Below are 19685 nucleotides of genomic sequence, written 5' to 3'. Positions count from 1 at the left end.
TCAAGTCCAGCCAGGGAGTTTAGTTGGCAGTTCTACTTGATTCTCGGTACCATTCAACAAGCCTTACTAGCTCTGGAGACTGTTTTACTTCTCATTCAGGCATAGAAGCAAATTTTAAGCCTTGCCCAACTGCTGAGTATAGCGTCCAGTCCCACATACCCAGAAGGTTTGACCAAAGAACCTGGGCAGCTACATTGTCCCTCCTACAGCAGCACTTAGAGTGGCTCCTGGACAGAGATCCCAGCTAGCAATTCTGCCCATTGGGGAGCCAAGCCAGTAATCCCGTCTAGTCGGGGAGTTCCACTGGTAGTTCTGCCTGATTTGGGTTCCCACCCAGTGACCCATACTGGCAGTGAAACCGATTTTGAGGCCCCACCCAGGCAGGGAAGCAAATTTGAAGCTCTACCCAACTAGCAAGAAGCCTGACCATGAATCCAGGCAGCTTCAAAGTCCATTCTGCAGCTGCAAAGTCCATTCTATAGCTGCTTTTGGGCAGGAGCCAAGCCAGCAGTACTGCCCAACTGTTAAGTAGCCTCTGGCTCCCAAATAATGAGGAAGTCTGAATAGTGACCCTGAACAACCTCAGTAACCAGACTTTGATATTGCCCAGCTGTGAAGTTCAGCCTACAGTGTTGCCTGATTGCTGAACCCAGATAATGACTCCACTTAATCATGGAGCATAGCTTGCAGTCCCACCTGAAAAGAAAGCCCAGCTAATACCACCTGACCTCAGAGCACAGTCTCTAGCACCACACAACTTCAGGATACAGCAGGAGGTTCCTCACAACCAAAATGCCCAGCCAGCAACCTTACCAAAGGTAGAACAAAACCAGAGGCTTACTTGATCATTAAGCCCATCCTGCAGCCCTGCCCAACACTGGGGCACAGTCTGAATCTCCACCTGATCACAGAGCACAGCCAACTCTGAAAGTCTTGTCCAACCAGGAAGCCCTGCCAGTAACGTCACCTGAACACAGAGTACCATCTGGTTAGAGAGAATACCCTGAGACGCTACCCAACCTGGAGCAGTGTTAGAGCCCAAGTCATAGCTCTGCCTAATAATGAAATCTTAAGTGGCACCACCCTGCAAAGGAACACACACAGCCTGAGACCTCACCTGACCAGAGGTGACTATAGAGCCTAGCTAGTGGTCCCAGCTGACCAAGAAGGACAGTCAGTGGCTAAGCCTGATCAGGCAGACGACACAGTAGCCCTGTTTAAATGCATAGCGTAGCCAACAGGCCCACCCAAATGTAATACCCAGCCAGTAGCAGGCTCTCCACCTAACCTCAGAGAATAGGCAACAGCCGATTTGCGAAATACTCCCCTTCCCCTGCTCACATAACTGGCTTAAGGGAAGAACAGAAACAGGTCATCTTCACAAAAGACATTCAAGATTACATCTACTGTTATGAACTAGGAGTGTGCTCATTCTCCTCTTGTTCTTTCTGAACATTCTACAGAATATCACATTAGTCCACAATGTTGATGATGTCATTTTAATTGGATCCAAATGGCAAAAATTAGCAAATGTTCTGGATTACTTGTTAAACCCATATGGGCATTAAAGAATGGGAAATAAACCCTAAAAAGAGAGATCTGTCAAATAAGGGGAAATTTAGGGGATCTAGTATTCTGGCACTTACTAGGACATGCCATCCAAGGAAAAGAACGAGATCTTGCACCTTGCACCACCTACCTCATAAAAGAAGCATTAACACCTGATGGTTACCTTCAGATTTTGGAGTTAGCACATTCCATACTTTGGAATACTGTTCCAAACCATTTATCAGATGATTCTAATATATTAGTGTTAATTGGGTCCCAACGAGGGGGAAAATAAAGGCATTCTATAGCAAGTCCAGGCTGTGAATATGCAGCATTAACACTAGGACAACAGGGCATGGAAGATCACATGATACTAGGGTGTGGTGTGTTCACTTGTGGAAAAACACGTCACAATGCAGGTAGAACATCTGGAAAGATTTAATGTGAATGTTGCAAGTCAGAGCACAGACCCCTGTGGTTTTGGAGAAAGGATTTATGCTGTCTGCCAGAAAGGAGTATAAACCTTTCAAAAAGCCACTCCCGAGGGGAGAAAGCTGGAATGATTTATGTTGTAATCCATTAGAATCAGAGGCGTCAGAAGGAACTCAGGTTTAGCTTAATATGGACAGAGATACATATAGAAATATCTACACACATGTGTTTATACTCTGGTTGGGATACACACATATATGTACTTGTTCAGTCATCCAAGAGGATATAGAAACAACAACACATTAGTAGCAATTGGCATACCTAGTGTACAGATCTTGTTTTTTTAACACAATTTTCCAATAAAAGAACTTAGGGCTCCTTGGAGAAATAGTTGATCCTTGGACTGGAACAAGAATTAAATACACACTATATTGGAATATCTTATTTTGCCTGAATGAAGTAAATCCTGTGAGGCGGGGGGGATGGTGATGATAGGAGTATGTAAAGGGACACAGGAGCAATGGAAAGACCTACTAAAGGCCAAATCTGTTATGACAAATTTGCAATAAAATAATTACAACCCAAAGTATAAAATACATATACATGAATCCATTCTTACATACATACATGATTGAATAAATAAACGAGGGAGAAGAGGCAAATCTCCCATACAAAAGAATTCAAATAATTTATGTAGACATTCCACCTTCTAGGAGATGAAGTACATCTCTCTACTCTTTACATAAGTACACGTCTCTACTCTTTACATGTGCATAGTGTTTCCTTCCAAAGAATAAAGTATGAAGGAGTGATAAAGAGTAGGTTTATAGTAGAGAAACCTGATGAATACTACCTTAGCCAAGTTATCAAGGTTAACATCAACAGCAATAAGTAGTATTAATAACATATTTCTTTGATGTGATGTGATGAAAATAGCACTTTCTCTCTGTAGTGTTCTTCCCTAAAATAGTTCCATCTAATCATGAGAAAAATATCAGAAAAATCCCTACTGAGAGACATTTTATAAAATATCTGACCAGCAATCCTCAAAACTGTCAAGGCCATCAAAAACAAGGAAAATCTGAGAAACTGCCATGGCCGAGGTAAGTTTTAGGAAACTTGACAGTTAAATGTAATATTGTATCCTGGAACAGAAAAAAAGATATTAGGTAAAAAACAAGGGAAATCTGAATAAATTATCTACCTTAGTTAATAATAATATATCAATACTATTTCATTAATTATAACAAATCTACCATTTTAATGAAAGATTTTAATAATAAGGAAAAGTGGATAAAGGGTATATGAGAATTTCCTGAGGTATCTTCTCAATTTTTCTGTAAATGTAAAACTTTTCTAAAGTTTATTTTTTAAAAATAAACTTCCTTGAATGCTACTTGAATGCTACTGAGGCCAAGTTGAGATTGAGCATCTGACTATGGCACACTAAACAAATGTATAAACTATTCATCAAGATCCATGTACTGTTGGACCCAACAAGACATAAAATCAGGTGATCCAAGCAGCAAACCACCATAAAATGGAAGTAGAACATTTGCAGTGCATGCATACAACTACAGAAGGCAAGTGTAAGCTGGCCAAACAAGTGGCCAAGACCTCTGCCTCCATCTTGCACCAACACTTCTCCCTCAGTTCACGTATATAAACATGTATGGGTTTCTTATGACCTGCTTATAAGGAAGTGCTGATTGGGTTTGGAAGGCATAAAAATGGGCTGTAGCTTTTCTACAGCTTAACCAAGTAGTGGCTCTAAATGACAATAGTGGGAAGAAATTCACCCAACAGGCAGAGTTTAGGGCAGTGCATCCTATGATATACCTCACCTGAGAAGAGATGTGGTTTTATTTAAAGATATACACAGACTCACAGACAGAATAAAATGGCTTAGCTCTTTAGTCAGTTGGCACAAAGTAAGAGGAAATTTGTGATGCATATTAATACCCATCAAAGAGCATTCACTGCAAAAGAGATACTAAAACAAAACAAAAGAAAAATAAAACAAACAAAAAACTCACAGTGGACAGAACTACTTTGGTTAGTAGCTGTAATCCATCCTCCATCCTCATCTACCGCAGTAAAATGTACACATAAATTGAGAACCTTGGATGCAGAGATGGAGGCTATCTTATATACATTTATAACAGCTACTGCTGCTATTAAATATCAAACCACACATACAACCAAGACCAAAACTGAGCCTCTTTTCAGAAACTTCCTTGAGGAGACCATCATCAATTTCATGGCAGATTGATTTCCTTGAATCTCTTTGACCATGGAAAGGGAAATTAGCCCAACTAGAACTGACAACTATTTCAGGTATGGATTTTCCTTTCTTGTTTATAGTGCCTCACCCAACACTACTATTAGCGGTCTCAAAAGATGTCTGATCTACTGCCACAGGATCATGTCTACCATTACCTCAGACCAAGGGACTCAACTATTGCACAGAGAATTCAGCATACGACCATAAAATCCACTGGTCCTACCTCATACTACTGGACAACATCCCTAAGCTGCCAGACTGATGCAGCAGAGGAAGCATTTCAGAAGTACTGCATATGTACTGGTTTGGAGGTAACAGCCAGTGAGCACGAGGCACTACACTTCAGAATAATATGGTTATTGCATGATATGCTGTCATTAATAAGTAAACCTACATGGGATGAAGAATGTAGAGATAAAAGTAGGAATCGTCCTCTTCACCGTCATTCCTCCTGACCCATTTAGGAAATTTGTGCTTCTTATTTCAACTTTAGATTCTAAGTGTTTAGAAGTCCTTGTTCCAAGAGAGGAATGCTTCCACCAGAGGACACAATCAGTGTCTCAGTAAACTTAAAGCTATAGCTACTGACTAGAAAATTTGGATTCCATGTGCCAGTTGACTAGCAGACAAAGAAAAGGTGAATTTTGGCAGGTTATAATTGATTTTGATCATTATGAAGAAACAGGGCTATTCTGCTACATAACAGGGATGTAATAGAGACAGAGGGTGATACGTTTGGCACTTAGATTATTTGCCATGTTATTTTGTGGGTTTTTTTTCCATCTCCAGTTTTAGATTAAAATGGGCAAGTACTGACAACACAGTGTCATATGAAGATGGTAATAGGGTCTCAGATTTTTTTAAAGAGGGTCTGAATCACACACTGGGAAAGTCATTTAGGCAAGCAAACTGCTAGCCAACTGGGGGTAGAAATTTAAAAAAGAAAGTAAAAAAAAAGGAGATAATGAGGGTCGGTTAATAGCATGGGACCAACTATAGTAGCAAGAACTATAATTCAGACTACTAACTTCCTCTTATAAATTTTTTTTTCTAGAAATTGTGACCAACACAAATCCTAGGGAAGTATACCTGAATGGAATGAATCTAATTTGACAAGCAGAGCTCATGGATGCAAGCAGATAACTATAGTGGACATTGTGATACCGGATGAAGATCTCCTTTACTAATCTGTGTACACATAATTTGGCTGCAATAAATATTGGATGCTAAAACTTGTAGCTGCCCCTTTCCCTGAATAATCGCCACTGGCCAAATGGGAGTTCTTTCATATAAAATATTATCCCCACATACCAGGGGCAACCTGCAGTAATTGAATGATAAGGCAGTACAAAAGGCTGTCTTTGTTGCTTCAAATGAACCAATTCTATGGCACAATTTATGCTCCAGTTTCCCACGAGATCCAGCTGAAGCAAAAACCCATATGAGACCACTTCCTTACTGGCTGTGTTCTCTGTACTATTCCCTTTCCCTCACAAATTTCTCCTGAGACCACTCTTTCAATAAATAGTGTACACTGAAACAGGTCTCAGGTCTGCTTCTAGATAACTCAGTCAATCTAGATAACTCAGTCAAAATCAAGCTATTCATGAATAAACGGTAAATAGAAATTTATTCAGGTTAAGAGTTGGGATCGTTCCTTACACAGAAACCCTATTGTTTGTTTGTTTGTTTGTTTCAGTTGCTTTCTAAAGTATTAGACATTGACCAACAACTTAAAATCCCCAGGACTTTGTCATAGAGCTGTACATATACTATCTCATTTAATACCCAACGCTATTAAATAAAAGCACTGTTATGATGTTCCTTTTACAGGTGGAGGAACTGGAGGTTATAAAAGTTTTAGAAATCTCCCTTCAGATTCTAACGACAAGAGAAGGAGGCAGTATCTAAGCCCAAATTTTAGCTCAAACTGCAAGCTACACATGGAGTCTAGTCTGAAAAACAATAGATCCATTTATTTCTATAGATGAATGGTTTTCTTTTTCTCAGCTTATTTTCAAATAAAATGTGCAGAAACACAATACATGATGTAGACAAAATAGTTTTAGGTTCTATAGTTGAAACAGGGATGTAGAACATCAACCCATACATGCTCAACCTCTCCGGACACTAAAATTGCTCAATAAGATCTCTGAATTTCTGCAGAGAACAATTCGAAAATGATTATTTTGTACTACATCTATTTAACAGAAATGGCCCCTTGTTTACCCAAAACTTGTTCACTCTTACCCTTTTTTCCCTTTTTTATAAAAGAATATACTTGTGGGAAATTAGTCATGACCCATCTTAACTAGAAATGTAATCTCATTCCCATTTACCAGTGATTTTTCAAAGGTGGGCTTATCAACCAATTTTGATTAATGAGATCTTTGGGGAAGTTCTAGAGATGACTGTGCATGCCAAATAAAAATGCAAAGCATTATAAAGAGCCCTTTTGTCCTCTTCGCTCAATTTTTCTGCCTGAAACATAGATACAATGCCAGAAAGTGCAGCAGGCATCCTACAACTCTGAGGAAGCAAAGTCAAAATGCTAAACATGTGTGGAGCAAAAATTCAGAAAGAATCTGAGGTCCTGATGATGTATTTAAATTGGTTTAAAAGCACTGAATGCCTTCTTCTAGACTTCTTGCTATTTGAGTAATACAAGGTCGTATTTCTTTAAACCACTAATTTTTGGTTCAGTGTATTACTATTTGGATGCATCCATTCCTACTAGATAAAGCATATATTTCCAAATATACACACTTGCCTATCAAATAGATTACATTTTTTATTCTGTGTTTTGCACTGTAATACTGCAAGCTCCTCCCGATCCAAACAATAAAAATCCAATCTATCTTGTTATCATCTTTAGGTTTTCCCAGGGATTCCCAGGATTGCTTAATTTGTCTCACTGCAACTGTTCTCTTCATGCTCACCTGCTGCAGCACACCAAATGCTTTTAGAAAATTGTGCAAATTAATAACCAAGAGACAAGTAGATGGAAACATCGAATAGGCATTAAACAAAATGATAACCCAAACCGCCAAAAATATAAGAAATGGTGCTCAACCTCTCCTTCCTTCCTGAATTTTGTAATTTTGATTTGTCTACTATGTGATCAATCTTGCTAAGTGTTTAGCAATTTTATTAATCATTTTAAAGAATTAACTGTCAGGTTTACTTATCTTCTCTATTTTGGCTTTTTCAAATTATCACTTTCTTCTATTATTTTTTATTTTTATTTTTATTTTTTTAAGTTTGTACTCTTCACTAACCTCTCCATATTTCCCCACCCCCAGCAACCAACTTCCTATTCTGTTTCTATGTGTTTGCTTTATTTAGGGGCAGGAGAGGGATTCCACATATAAGTGATATGCAGCATTTGTGTATTTCTCTGACTTATTTTGCTTTTCACTTAGCATAATGCCCTCAAGGTCCAACCATTTGTTGCAAATGGCAGGATTTCCTCTTTTTCTTGGCAGAATAATAATCTATTGTGTATATATACTACATCTTTTTTTTCCCCACTTATCCATTAATGGACACTTAGCTTGTTTCCATATCTTGACTATTGTGAATTAATGCTGCACTAAACATGGAAAGGCAGGTGGTATCTCTGCCATACTGTTTTCATTTCCTCTGGATATATACTCAGAAGTGGGATTGTTGGACTGTATGGTAGTTCTATTTTTAAGTTTTTGAGGAACCTCTATAATGTTTTCCATAGGGGCTGCATCAGTTTACATTCCCAGCAACAGTGTACTAGTGTCTCTTTTTCTCCCCATCCTTGCCAAAGCTTAAAATTTCTTGTCATTTTGATGATAGCCACTCTGACAGCTGTGAGATGATATCTCATTGTGGTTTTGATTTGCATTTTCTTGATGATTAGTAATGTTCACCTTTTCATGTACCAGTTGGCCATTTGTATGACTATGTTGGAAAAATGTCTATTCAGACCTCCTACCCATGTTTTATTATTTGCTGTTTTGCTATTGAGTTGTATAATCTCCATGTATATTTTGGATGGTAACCCTTTACCAGATATATGGTTTGCAAAAGTTTTCTACCATTTTGTTCATGGTTTCCTTTGTTGGGTAGAACTTTTAGTTTGAAGTAGTCCCACTTGTTTATTTTTGCTTTTGTTGCTTGTGTTTTTGGTGTCAAATCCAAAAAATCATTGCCATGACCAATGTCAAGCTTATGCCTTATGTTTTCTTCCAGGATTTTTGTAGTTTAAGGTCTTACATTTAAGTCTTAGAATGAATTTTGAGTTGATTTCTGTATACAGTGTGAAAGTGGTACAATTTTGCCAAAACTATCTACAGAAGATGTTGTCCTTTCCCCATTGTGTTTCTTGGTTCCTTCGTCATAAATTAATTGACCATATATATGTGGATTTTTCTGGGATCTTTATTCTGTTCCATTGATCTGTGTCTGTTTTTATGCCAGTACCATACTTTGATTACTATAGTTTCGTAAGATAGCTTAAAATCAGAAGTGTGTTACCTGCACCTTTGTTCTTTCTCAAGATTGCTTTGGTTATTTGGGGTTGTTATGATTCCACATAAATTTTAGAATTGCTTTTTCGTTTCTGCTTCTATTAAAGACTGTGTTGGAATTTTAAAAGGAACTACATTGAGTTTGTAGAATGCTTAGAATAATATGGACATTTTACTAATAGTAATTTTTCCAGTCATGAGCACAGAATATCCTTTCATTTATTTGTGTTTTCTTCAAGTTTTTCCATCAATGCCTTATTAATTCTGCTTATTTCTTTCCTACCACTAATTTTCATTTAAGTTTGCTTATCTTTTTATAGCTTCTGAAGCTAGAAATTTACATTATTCACTTTAAATGCTTATTTTCTAATATAAACATTAAAACTAAAAATTTTAATTAAACTTGGATTTATTTGCATCCCATAAATTTTTGTATCTTGTATTTTCATTATCATCTATTCTAAATATTTTATACTTTCACTATTGATTTCACCTTCGATCCATGATTTGCAGATGTTTTACTTTCCAAATATTTAGTAATTTATCCTCTTTCACTGTATATGTAACATATTTTTCTAAGCAACATTAAAGATTTGTTTTCCAATAGTTGGACTGTGATGTTCTTAGGTATAATTTTATTTGTATTCATTCTACTTCAACGTGTGAGTTCATATTTGTCACCGTATTTGGGAAATTTTTGTCATTACTTACTTCATTTTTAAAAAAACTTCTTCTCTTTTTTCAAGCTCTCTCCTTTAACTTCTGAAGCCAGAAAGACTTACCAAGAATAGGGTATGTCTCAGGCTATATAAATGAAATATACATATAAAATTGTTATACAAACACAAATCTCATTCACCTTTTCCTTTTAATAATTGGCTGTCTAATTTTTTTATGATTTTTGTAACTCTCTAGTACTTCCAAATACTTTTTAGTTTTTTGTCCAGAGTTTAAAATTAACATCTCTGACAGGGTTAGTCCAGTATAGCCTAGAAATATATACTAGTTAACTTCAAAAGTAATGCGAAATAAAGAACTTCTAGACAAACAAAAGATGAAAGAATATGACACCAATAGATCTCCATTAAAAGTAATACTAGGGGCACCTGGGTGACTCAGTTGGTTAAGCATCAACTCTTGATTTTGGCTCAGGTCATGATCTCAGGGTCATAAGATCAAGTCCTATGTCAGCTCTGTGCTGGGTGTGGATCCAGCTTAAGATTCTCTCTTTCTCCCCATGCACCCCCACTGGCTTTCTCTGTCTCTTTGATTAATATAGAGATAGATAGATAGATAGATAGATAGATAGATAGATAGATAGATAGATAAATGTAATACTAAAGTGTATTCTCAGGAAGAAAACTGCCTCAGACAGAAAACACAGAAATGTTGGGGAAAAAATGAAGTACTGTAAAAAGGAGATATATCAATATGTAAAAGTTAAACAATTGTGTAAAACAAATACTAAGTTCTAGAGATCATAAAATATGTGTAAAATTAAAATGTATTATAGCAATAACACAACAGAGAAAATGAAACTAAACAGTTAGTATTCCAAAGTCTTAAAACTGTATGGAGAGTCTTAAAAAATCTAACTGGGAAGAATATTTGGAAGTACTAATAAATCAACAATGCATGTCGTGATACTTAGTGCATCTAATAAAGTAAAATTAAAGGGATTTATGTCTAACAAGCTAATGGAGAAAAATAAAAAGAATTCTTAATGTTATTTTATTTATCCAAAAAAAGTAAAAATGAGTAAATTAACATACATTCAGTGGGACAATAGAAAACAATCAGTATTATGATAGATAAAACCCAACTCTAATAATAATTATTTTCACTGCCAATGAATTAAATATTTAAGATTTGTCTATTTGAGTTCTTGAAAAAATACAAAAGACAACAAAGAAATAGCCACTACATATGCCGTTTACAGGAACACCTCTTCAGTTTAAGACAGAAGCTTTAAAGAGTGACAAGAAGATATACAATGTACACACTGCTTAAAAGTATGGCTTTTCTATACTAATATCAGGAAAAGTAGGCATTAAGGCAAAAAGTATTACTGAAAAAGAATAGGAACATTTCAAGATCTTAAAGGATTTAATCCACCAGAAAATTACAACACTTAGTGAGTATGCACCCAAATGAAATGTCTTCAAACAATATATAGGTCGACAGAACTAAAAGGAAAAATTAACAGATTCATAATCAGAATGGTATATTTAGCAAATTTCTTTCAGTGATTGACAGAATAAGCAGACCAAAAGTATAATATAGAAATTCTGCTCAAAATTAACAAACCTAATTTAACTGATCTATATAGAACAATGTAACTAATAATGATAGAATAAGTATTATCTCCAAGTGCCTATGGAGCACCAAATAGACTGAAAGTTAGGCTCTAAGTTATATCTCAAAAAATTTTCAGGGAATGAAATTATTTGAAATGTATAATAAGGTCACAGTGAAATTAAGCCAGAAATCAAGAATAACAACAAAATATTAGGAAATTGCCAAATATTTAGAAATTAAGCTTTATAAGTCAAAATCAAATGAAAAAATATTTTAACTGTGTAATAGCGGAAATTCAACATATCAAAATGTCAGGTAGGTGTGATTAGAAGGAAATCAATAGCCTTGAGTGCATATATTAGGAAGAAGAAAGCCTAGAAATGAATGAGCTCATTAACCATCTTATAAGTTAGAAAAATAAATACAGTTAAACCCAAAGAAAGTGGAAAGATGAAAATGATAACATTATAAATTAACAAATTAGAAAACAAATAAACTATTTAAAAAAATCAATAAATCCGCACTGGAAGACAGTTCTTCATGACTCTCTTGTGTTTCATGTGGTTGGTTATCTCAGGGAATACAAGTGAGGAAGGTGAGAGGGTAAGACAGAGAAGGAATAAAGTCAAAGTAAAGATTTATAATTGGGGTTGAGGTTGTTTTGTAATATAGAGGTTTTCCTTTGTTGCTAATGCCTAAAGAAACTTATAAAACCTAGGTAAAAATTCTGTGCTTTAAATACAGAAGTCCAGAATGTTTATAAAACAGCTCTTAACATCCATTTTTAAGGGATGCTCCTGGTGCCCTAACAACCTCTGCCTTTGGAGTATACTTATGTGGAGACAGAGTTCCCAGAGCATTAAGTTAGGTTCTGGGGCAGAATATGGAAGTGTGTCCTCAAGATGAGATGCTGGTAGCACATTTGACTCAGGTAGCAGGACAATGTGGACTGGATCTATACTTATTGCAAAGTATTCTCTTGCTCTAGGCCCCACTCAAAACTAAGTATTCTGACTCACCCAATTAATGAGTAGCAGCAGTATTTCAAATATGTTGTATGCTCCCTCACAAATTAGAAGAAGCACCCATGGCTCAGTTCATCTTTCTAAGTGGTATAGAATAAAGGTCCTCCACCAACGGGATCTAATCTCCACTTCCATCCATATGCTAAGGGTTTGAGAAGCAGCTCAGATCTTAAAATCGGTGAGTAGTAAAAATTTTCTTTTTGAGGGGTTAACATCAGTCTTTTGCTCACCAGTTCTCAATTTTTTTAGGTTGCATATGTCAACACTTTATTCAGCAGCCCTACCATCAAAGAAGAGGATGATCTATTAACCATCAACACAGATCCCTATGGGATAAAGTACCTAGAGGTTACTCTGGCAATGTTCTCAGTTAGGATAATTACATTTTTGTAAAAGTGTAATTCCATAGAAAAACTTTGAGAAATGAGTAAGAACATGTGCCTCAGCAAAGAGCAGAAGAGCTGGGTTTTTTATTCAGAGCCTTCAATCATGTCATAGGTATACTCTCAAGGAGTATTAATTTTCCTGATACTTCAAACTGTTATCTGTGCAAAGTAACTTCCAAGTCTCAGTAAAAGCAAACAAACAAAAACTTTTAGGCAAAGAGATGTAAGTACTATCAGTTAGAAATGGCCTAGAGCTCATTGACAGAATATATATGTGGCATCAGTATTTGCTACACTGCACCCCCTAACTTACCTCCCTAAAGTATGGAGCTATCACTTGAGTTATAAAGCTGTAGACATAAGTTTCATCTTCCCCTGGAAACATTTAATTCCGAAGTGTAAAGAACCCAGAATCCTTCTCATTTTCTTTCCAAAGAGACACTTAGAAGAAGAGGAGGGACAGCTGCCTTTTTCTTTTCTATAAATGCCAAATTTATTTTTTGTGATCCTCACCTACAGTAGAACCTGTTACATACATGATCATATATGCTTCTTTTCACATCACTCCAAAGATAAGAATTGGGGCAAAGAAAAGTCTCAGCAGTTATCACTGTATATAGCTAATAACAATCTACCCTGTTCTAGAATCTTCATGTTGGCATTCAAGGTAGTATTAATGAATATAGACATTAAAGACTTAAACTCCCTTTTCCTTCCTGTTTGTCTACTGTCAAAAGAAGTCCAAAAGGGCAAAGCAGCAGCCATAATCCTAAAGGATTAGTGGACTTTTACTGTGTTCCCTAATAGAAGCCTACTTCCCCTTGCCTCAAAGCCACCACTCCCTACATTTTAGGAATCAGTTTCTTTATTCCAGCAGTGCCTAAAGTTGTGCACATAAAAATAAATTCCCAAGTGGGTCATGGGGAGTTGTGATTAGAGGAGCAAATCTTATTTCTATGCAATAGCTCCCAGACCAGTGCATTTAAGTTATCAGGAATATAGTGCCACAAAATGGCCATTGGTTCAAATTATATTTTTTATCTTGAAATATAGCAGCCCAAATTCACAAAATGTCATATCCAATTTTGTGCATTAGGTAAGCATTAACTCGTCATTATGATGTTTTCCCATTCAGATCTTACACATGACTTTTAGCACTTTTCCCTCCAGGCATAGGAGATGTGAGTCTCTATAATTCTCCCATGGAGTCCTTCTACATTTCACAATTTACTGTGAGTAGTTAGTTAGCTAAAATATGCCTGTCATTTTCTTCTTTCATTGCACTTCATTGTATTTATTCTTTAACTGCACTAAATAGAAAATATCCAAATGCACACTCATTTTAATTGCCAGTGCCATCATATCTCTCATACAATGGCATAAACCAGTGTTTCCTGGAGTAGTCTGAAAAGCCCAAAGGTACTCTCAACCCCTTAGTATAGACTGGTTCAGAAATGAGGCCTAAGCCAATTAGAAGATAGCCTAGCCATGGAAATAGAGATATGAATAGCCCAAGATTTCTGGACTTCACACTTAAGAGAAAGCAAGGACAAAAGATGGCTTCCACTATTCCCTGAACATCATAGTAAATAAATAAACAAACAAAAAACTTATATGAGGGAATCACAAGAAAATGAAGCCACCTAACTATACTAATCCTGACATATATATTCCTCTAGATCCCTAGTTGTAAACTAAAAACATCCTTATTCATCAGACCAATTTAAGCCAGGTTTTTAGTTTTTTCCAGCAAAAGTCATCTTAACTGATATATGTGGTATAACTGAATGCTATCTGTCCAAATACAAACAAATTTTATCTACCATAAGTAAATTTAAAGAGAAAAATAGAATTGCATTTAAGATTAGATAGTAATTATTACTTTTTACATATTTTTCAGCTTAACTGAAGTAAGATATATAGTGTTTATAAGGCATACAACATGATGATTTGGTACATGTACATATTGTGAAAGGATTACCAAAATAGGGTTAGCTAACGCTTCCATCACTTCATATAACCACCATATTTTTGGTATGTAATAAGATCACTTAAAATTTTCTCTCTCAGCAACTTTCAAGTATACAGTATTATTAACTACACATAGCATGCTTTATATTAGATTGACAGAAGTTATTCAATTTATAACTGGAAGTTCATACTCTTTGACCAACACCTCCTCATTTCCTCCACTGCCTGACCCAACAACAACCATTCTACTCTGTTTCCATGAGTTTGGCTTCCTTAGATTCCACATATAATTGAGATCATGCAGTATTTGTTTTTCTCTGACTTATTTCACTGTCTTCAAGGTCCATCCCTGTTATCACAAAAGGCATGATTTCCTTCTTTCTTTTGACTGAATAATATTCCTTTGTGTGTGTGTGTGTGTGTGTGTGTGTGTGTGTGTGTGTGTGCATGTGACATTGTCTTTATCCACTCACTCATTAATGAACATCCCTAGGTTATTTCTATGTCTTGACTATTGTGAATAATGTTGCAATGAACATGGAGGTGCAGATACTTTGAAGTGATGATTATAAAATTCACTGTTTCCACATTAAATCCTGAAGTGGGATCAAGTTCCATCTGTTCAATAAATTGATGTCTAGCCTTTTACTCATGCTGGACACAATTATATTAGATTGGATCCCATGATATTCTATTTTTGGAAGTAAAAAAATGATCAAATATTAAATTTAATATGGAACTTTATAATCTCAAAGATATGTATATTATACTAGAATACTGCATTGTATTATTGTATATTTTTCTATTTTTATATCTGATTCCCTATATAGACAATGTGATAGAAATTAAGCAGACAAAAATGAACAAGATCTAGTTCCTTCATTTAAAGAGCTTACAGCTGATACCAAGTAAGTATGAAATAAATAAATAAATGAAGTTAAGGATCAGTGAATATATACAGAATGCGAGTTGCTGATACTGTGCAGATCGAGAAGTAAATAGAACATCAAAAATGAATATGAAAATTATAGGAAATGGGTAAAGAAGACATTTATTACCTGGAAATCTCTAAGTAAATACTTTGTGTGTAACAATAATGATATTCACACCTTCAGTATATTATTCCCCACATTATAATTAGGATCACCTAAATTCAGAAAGTAAATTTTATATCATTCTTGGCAAACCACGTGGGTCGTCCCCCCCCCCTTAATTTTGTACAAGAAAAATATTTATTAAAAGATGGCAAAAAGATATATAGCAGTACATCTTGGTTATGAGGCATTGTAACAGTCTTCTTTTATTGGGGAACATATAGACTTTTTTTTTCCAGATGTAAGTTAAGTAAATAATGTTTAGATGCAGACTTGTTTATAAGAAGGAGCAACTGATGGCTCAATTGGTTAAGTGTCTGTCTTAGGCTCAAGTCATGATCCCAAGGTCCTGGGATGGAGCCCGTACATCAGGGTCCCTACTCAACAGGGAGTCTGCTTTTCCCCTTGCCCAGCCCCTCCTCCTACTTGTGCACTCTCTCTTTCTCTAATAAATTAATAAAATCTTAATTAAAAAAAGAGCATCTGAAAGTTCTGTAATCTGGTAATAATATAAAGGAAATATATATTCCACAATGTTGAACATCAGTTTACATATAGAATTCAGCCACAACACTTGTTCACCATACAGAACACATAATTTTTTTATTAAAGAAAGTGGAAATTAATCTGTAAGAAATATTCTGAGCACGTTCCAGACCTAGAGAGCAATTTAAAGTAAAATTCAAACTAGGAAATATGCTGCCCATTTTGTTTTCACATTATGCGATATATTCTTTTCCAGAATGAAAAAAAAAAATTAGGGGCTCCTGGTAGCTTCATAGCCACAGTAAATTTACTCTCGAATTTAGTAAGCCAGGATGGTAGAATATATTTGCTTTGCATTTCTCCCTTTTTAGATATTTCTTTACTTAAGAATATGAGTACTAAGAATATTTAGGTTAACAATAGACATGTAGACTGAAAATATATTTAAAGAAGTACTTCAGGAATGGCAGAGCAAGACTTCTGAAAAGCTGCACCCCCATAAAAGCAAAAAGAACACTGGTAAAGATTGGCCAAATAAACTTTTTCAAAACTCTAGAAGTTAACCAAAGTCCTGAAACTACCTGAGACATTATTCAAAAAGGGGGGGGGGCTATCAATAAGAAAGTGCTAAAACAGGCCCTATGCCCATTACTTTATCCCCACTACACAGTAGTTTTGAAAACCAATAGCTTGGTTAGAAACATCTCTGGAAAATCACCAACCTAGCAGTCATTGGAGAAGGCAGAATGGATTAAGAACTCCTCTTAAAGTTCCATCCCAGAGAAAAGTCACTATTTACCTGTCTGCATGGTTCCCAAAAAGCTTAATTGTTGGGATCTGTCTTTATCTCACTTGATTCAGAGCTTATTCATGACAAACAGCCCTTACCATGGGTTTTTAACCTAAAACAATCATTGGCAATTGTTTAAAATCTCACCTTCCTGAGGTGACAATAACAACCAAAGAGGGTAACAGAAAACTTAAAAGTGAAAGATGTAGATGAGATTAACACAAGACTTTGAAAGTTCTAACCTATTTGGAAATCAAAAAAGAGAATAGCCATATAGAAGGGTTACATGCTTACCAAAGACAGACAAAAGAAGACTTTGTCTCTCAGCTCTCTCTGACCTTGAAGATCTGACAAAGAGGAACTGAAAGTTAAGGCAGAGTTGTAGACTGCCTTCCAGAGCATTGAAAGCAAACACCAATACAAACACAGAGCTCTCCTGTTAAGACTGGGAGATCTATTGGTTAATGCATTTAAGGAGATAATCTTTTCAACCATTAGATGACAATGAAGCTAACCAAACAGAGACTTACTGGCCACATGAGATAAAGAATATAGACCTAGAACGAACCAAGGAAAGATGCAAAACAAATAGCAACAAGAACAACAAAAACAAAGCAGTCAGCAATGACAATAAACCCTGGGGGAGGGAGGAATCTCAGTTGCCAGATCCCACATTATACTATTCTTAAATTTACACATTTAAATATTATGTAATTAAATATTACACAATAAAATATTATGACACACACACAGGTGGATAAAAAGCAGTCAGTAGAAACTCTCCCTCAAAAAGTCCAGACATAGGACTTAATAGTCAGCTTTAGGCCAGGTGATATATTATGTTCAAAGTGCTAAAGGAAATCATGTCTGAGGAATTAAGAAGACTGTGGAAACAACATCTCACCAAACAAATATTAATCAAGAGAAAGAAACTATTTTTAAAAAATTCTGTAGTTGAAAATTATAGTAACTGAAATGAAAAATTTACTAGGGGATATACACAGCAGATTAGAATAAATAGAAAAAAAATACTGAACTTGGACATAGGTCAACTAAGGTTATCCAATCCAAGGAAAAGAAAGAAAAAAAAATAAAGAAAAATGAATAGAGCTTCAGAATTCTATGACTTATCATCAAGCATACTAACATATTCATAATTGGAGTTTCAAGACAGAAGTAAAAAATAAGCAGAAATAATATTTGAATAAACAATAGTAAAAAAAAAACCTCTCTAAATTTCATGAAAAATATTTATCTTCCCATCTAACAATAACTGCAAGAAGGATAAACTAGAAAGATCCACATATAGACTCATCATAGCATTACTGACAAAAGCCAAAAACAAAAAGGATGCTGTAAGCAGCAAGAGAAAAGCAACCCATCACATCGGAGAAAATCTTAATAAAATTAGCAGCTGACACTTCATCAGATAATAGATGCCAGATGGCAGTGGCGTGACATATTCAAAGTGCTGAAAGAAAATGAATGTCAACCAAGAATTCTGTATTCAGCAAAACTATCTTTTAAAATTGAAGGAGAAATTAAGACACACCCTAAAAACCAAAAACTGGGAGATTTCCTCACTAGCAGACCTATCCTATAGGAAATATTAAAATGAGTCCTTTAGGAATAGAGACTAGACACTAATTCATATCCATGAGAAATAAAGAGCACTAGTAAAATACTTGCATAGGTAAATATAAGACATTATAAACGTATTTTCCTCTGTAATGCTTCACTTTCGTACAAATAATTGTAAAACTGTGTTGATGAACTTATATAAAAGTGTTTATTTATATGAAAATATGACAAAGAAGGGGAGTTTGGATATATATTGAGACAAAGTTTTAGTATATAAATTAAGTTTATCTTAATATAAAACTAGATTATTTTAATTAGGATGTTAATTATAATCTTTAGGGGAGCTGTCAAGAAAATAATTTAAAAGTGTGATAAAGGAAACATGAAAATTAAAGCAATACAATTGAAAATATCTATTTAGCAAAAAGGAGTAAAAAAAAAAATGTAATGCCCATACAAGAAAGACTTGCAGACATATAGAGAAAATAGATGGCAAAAGTATCAGACTTAAATTTCTTCTTATCAGTATTTACATTAAACCTAAGTGCATTTAACACTCAAAAAAAAAAAAAAAGCCAATTGGCAGAAGGGATTTAAAAAACATGAACAAACTATTATCTTCAAATGATACAGCTTATTCGAAAACATAAACAGATTGAAAATGAAAGGAAGTAAACAGATACACCATATATCATAAAAGAGCTTCAGCTGATATGTTATCAGACAAATAGACTTAAGACAAAAATTATAAAGATAAAAAGTTCAAGCTATCATGAAGATATAATAATTAGAAACATGTATGTGTTTAGAACAATGCCTAAAAATACATGAGGCAAAAACTGACAGAATTGAAGAGGAAAAAAACAATTCAATAATCACTTGAGACTTCAATATCCTACTTTATGTAATGGATAGAAAAACTAGGGGCGTCTGGGTGGCTCAGTCGTTAAGTGTCTGCCTTCGGCTCAGGGCGTGATCCTGGCGTTCTGGGATTGAGCCCCACATCAGGCTCCTCTGCTGGGAGCCTGCTTCTTCCTCTCCCACTCCCCCTGCTTGTGTCCCCTCTCGCTGACTGTCTCTATCTCTGTCGAATGAATAAATAAAATCTTTTAAAAAAAAAGGAAAGAAAGAAAAGAAAAACTAGGCTGAAGATGAGTATAGAAATAGAAGGCATCAACACCACTAAAAATCAAGTAAATCTAGGCATCTAGTTACAATCACATGTATTAAAAATGAAGGCTCTCAAATGAGCACCTTAACTTTCCACCTGAAGAAACCAAATAGAGAA

General features: G+C 35.3%; 1 long non-coding RNA gene across 1 annotated transcript in view; it reads left to right on the top strand.

The window, feature by feature from the left end:
• LOC123789289 (uncharacterized) overlaps window positions 1-7337 on the top strand; it is a 90645-nt gene extending 83308 nt beyond the window's left edge. Inside the window, exons 2-3 of the long non-coding RNA XR_006778777.2 lie at window positions 4345-4575; window positions 5319-7337. This is a non-coding gene — a long non-coding RNA (uncharacterized LOC123789289). The remainder of the gene's footprint in view (window positions 1-4344; window positions 4576-5318) is intronic.
• The last annotated feature ends 12348 nt before the right edge of the window (window positions 7338-19685 follow it).

This window comes from Ursus americanus, chromosome 8 (assembly GCF_024610735.1).
Source record: "Ursus americanus isolate L20-20 chromosome 8, mUrsAme1.1.p, whole genome shotgun sequence".
In the NCBI taxonomy this organism is placed as follows: Eukaryota; Metazoa; Chordata; class Mammalia; order Carnivora; family Ursidae; genus Ursus; species Ursus americanus.
The sequence above is the reverse complement of the archived record's forward strand: the minus strand, read 5'-3'. Positions and strand labels throughout refer to the sequence as shown.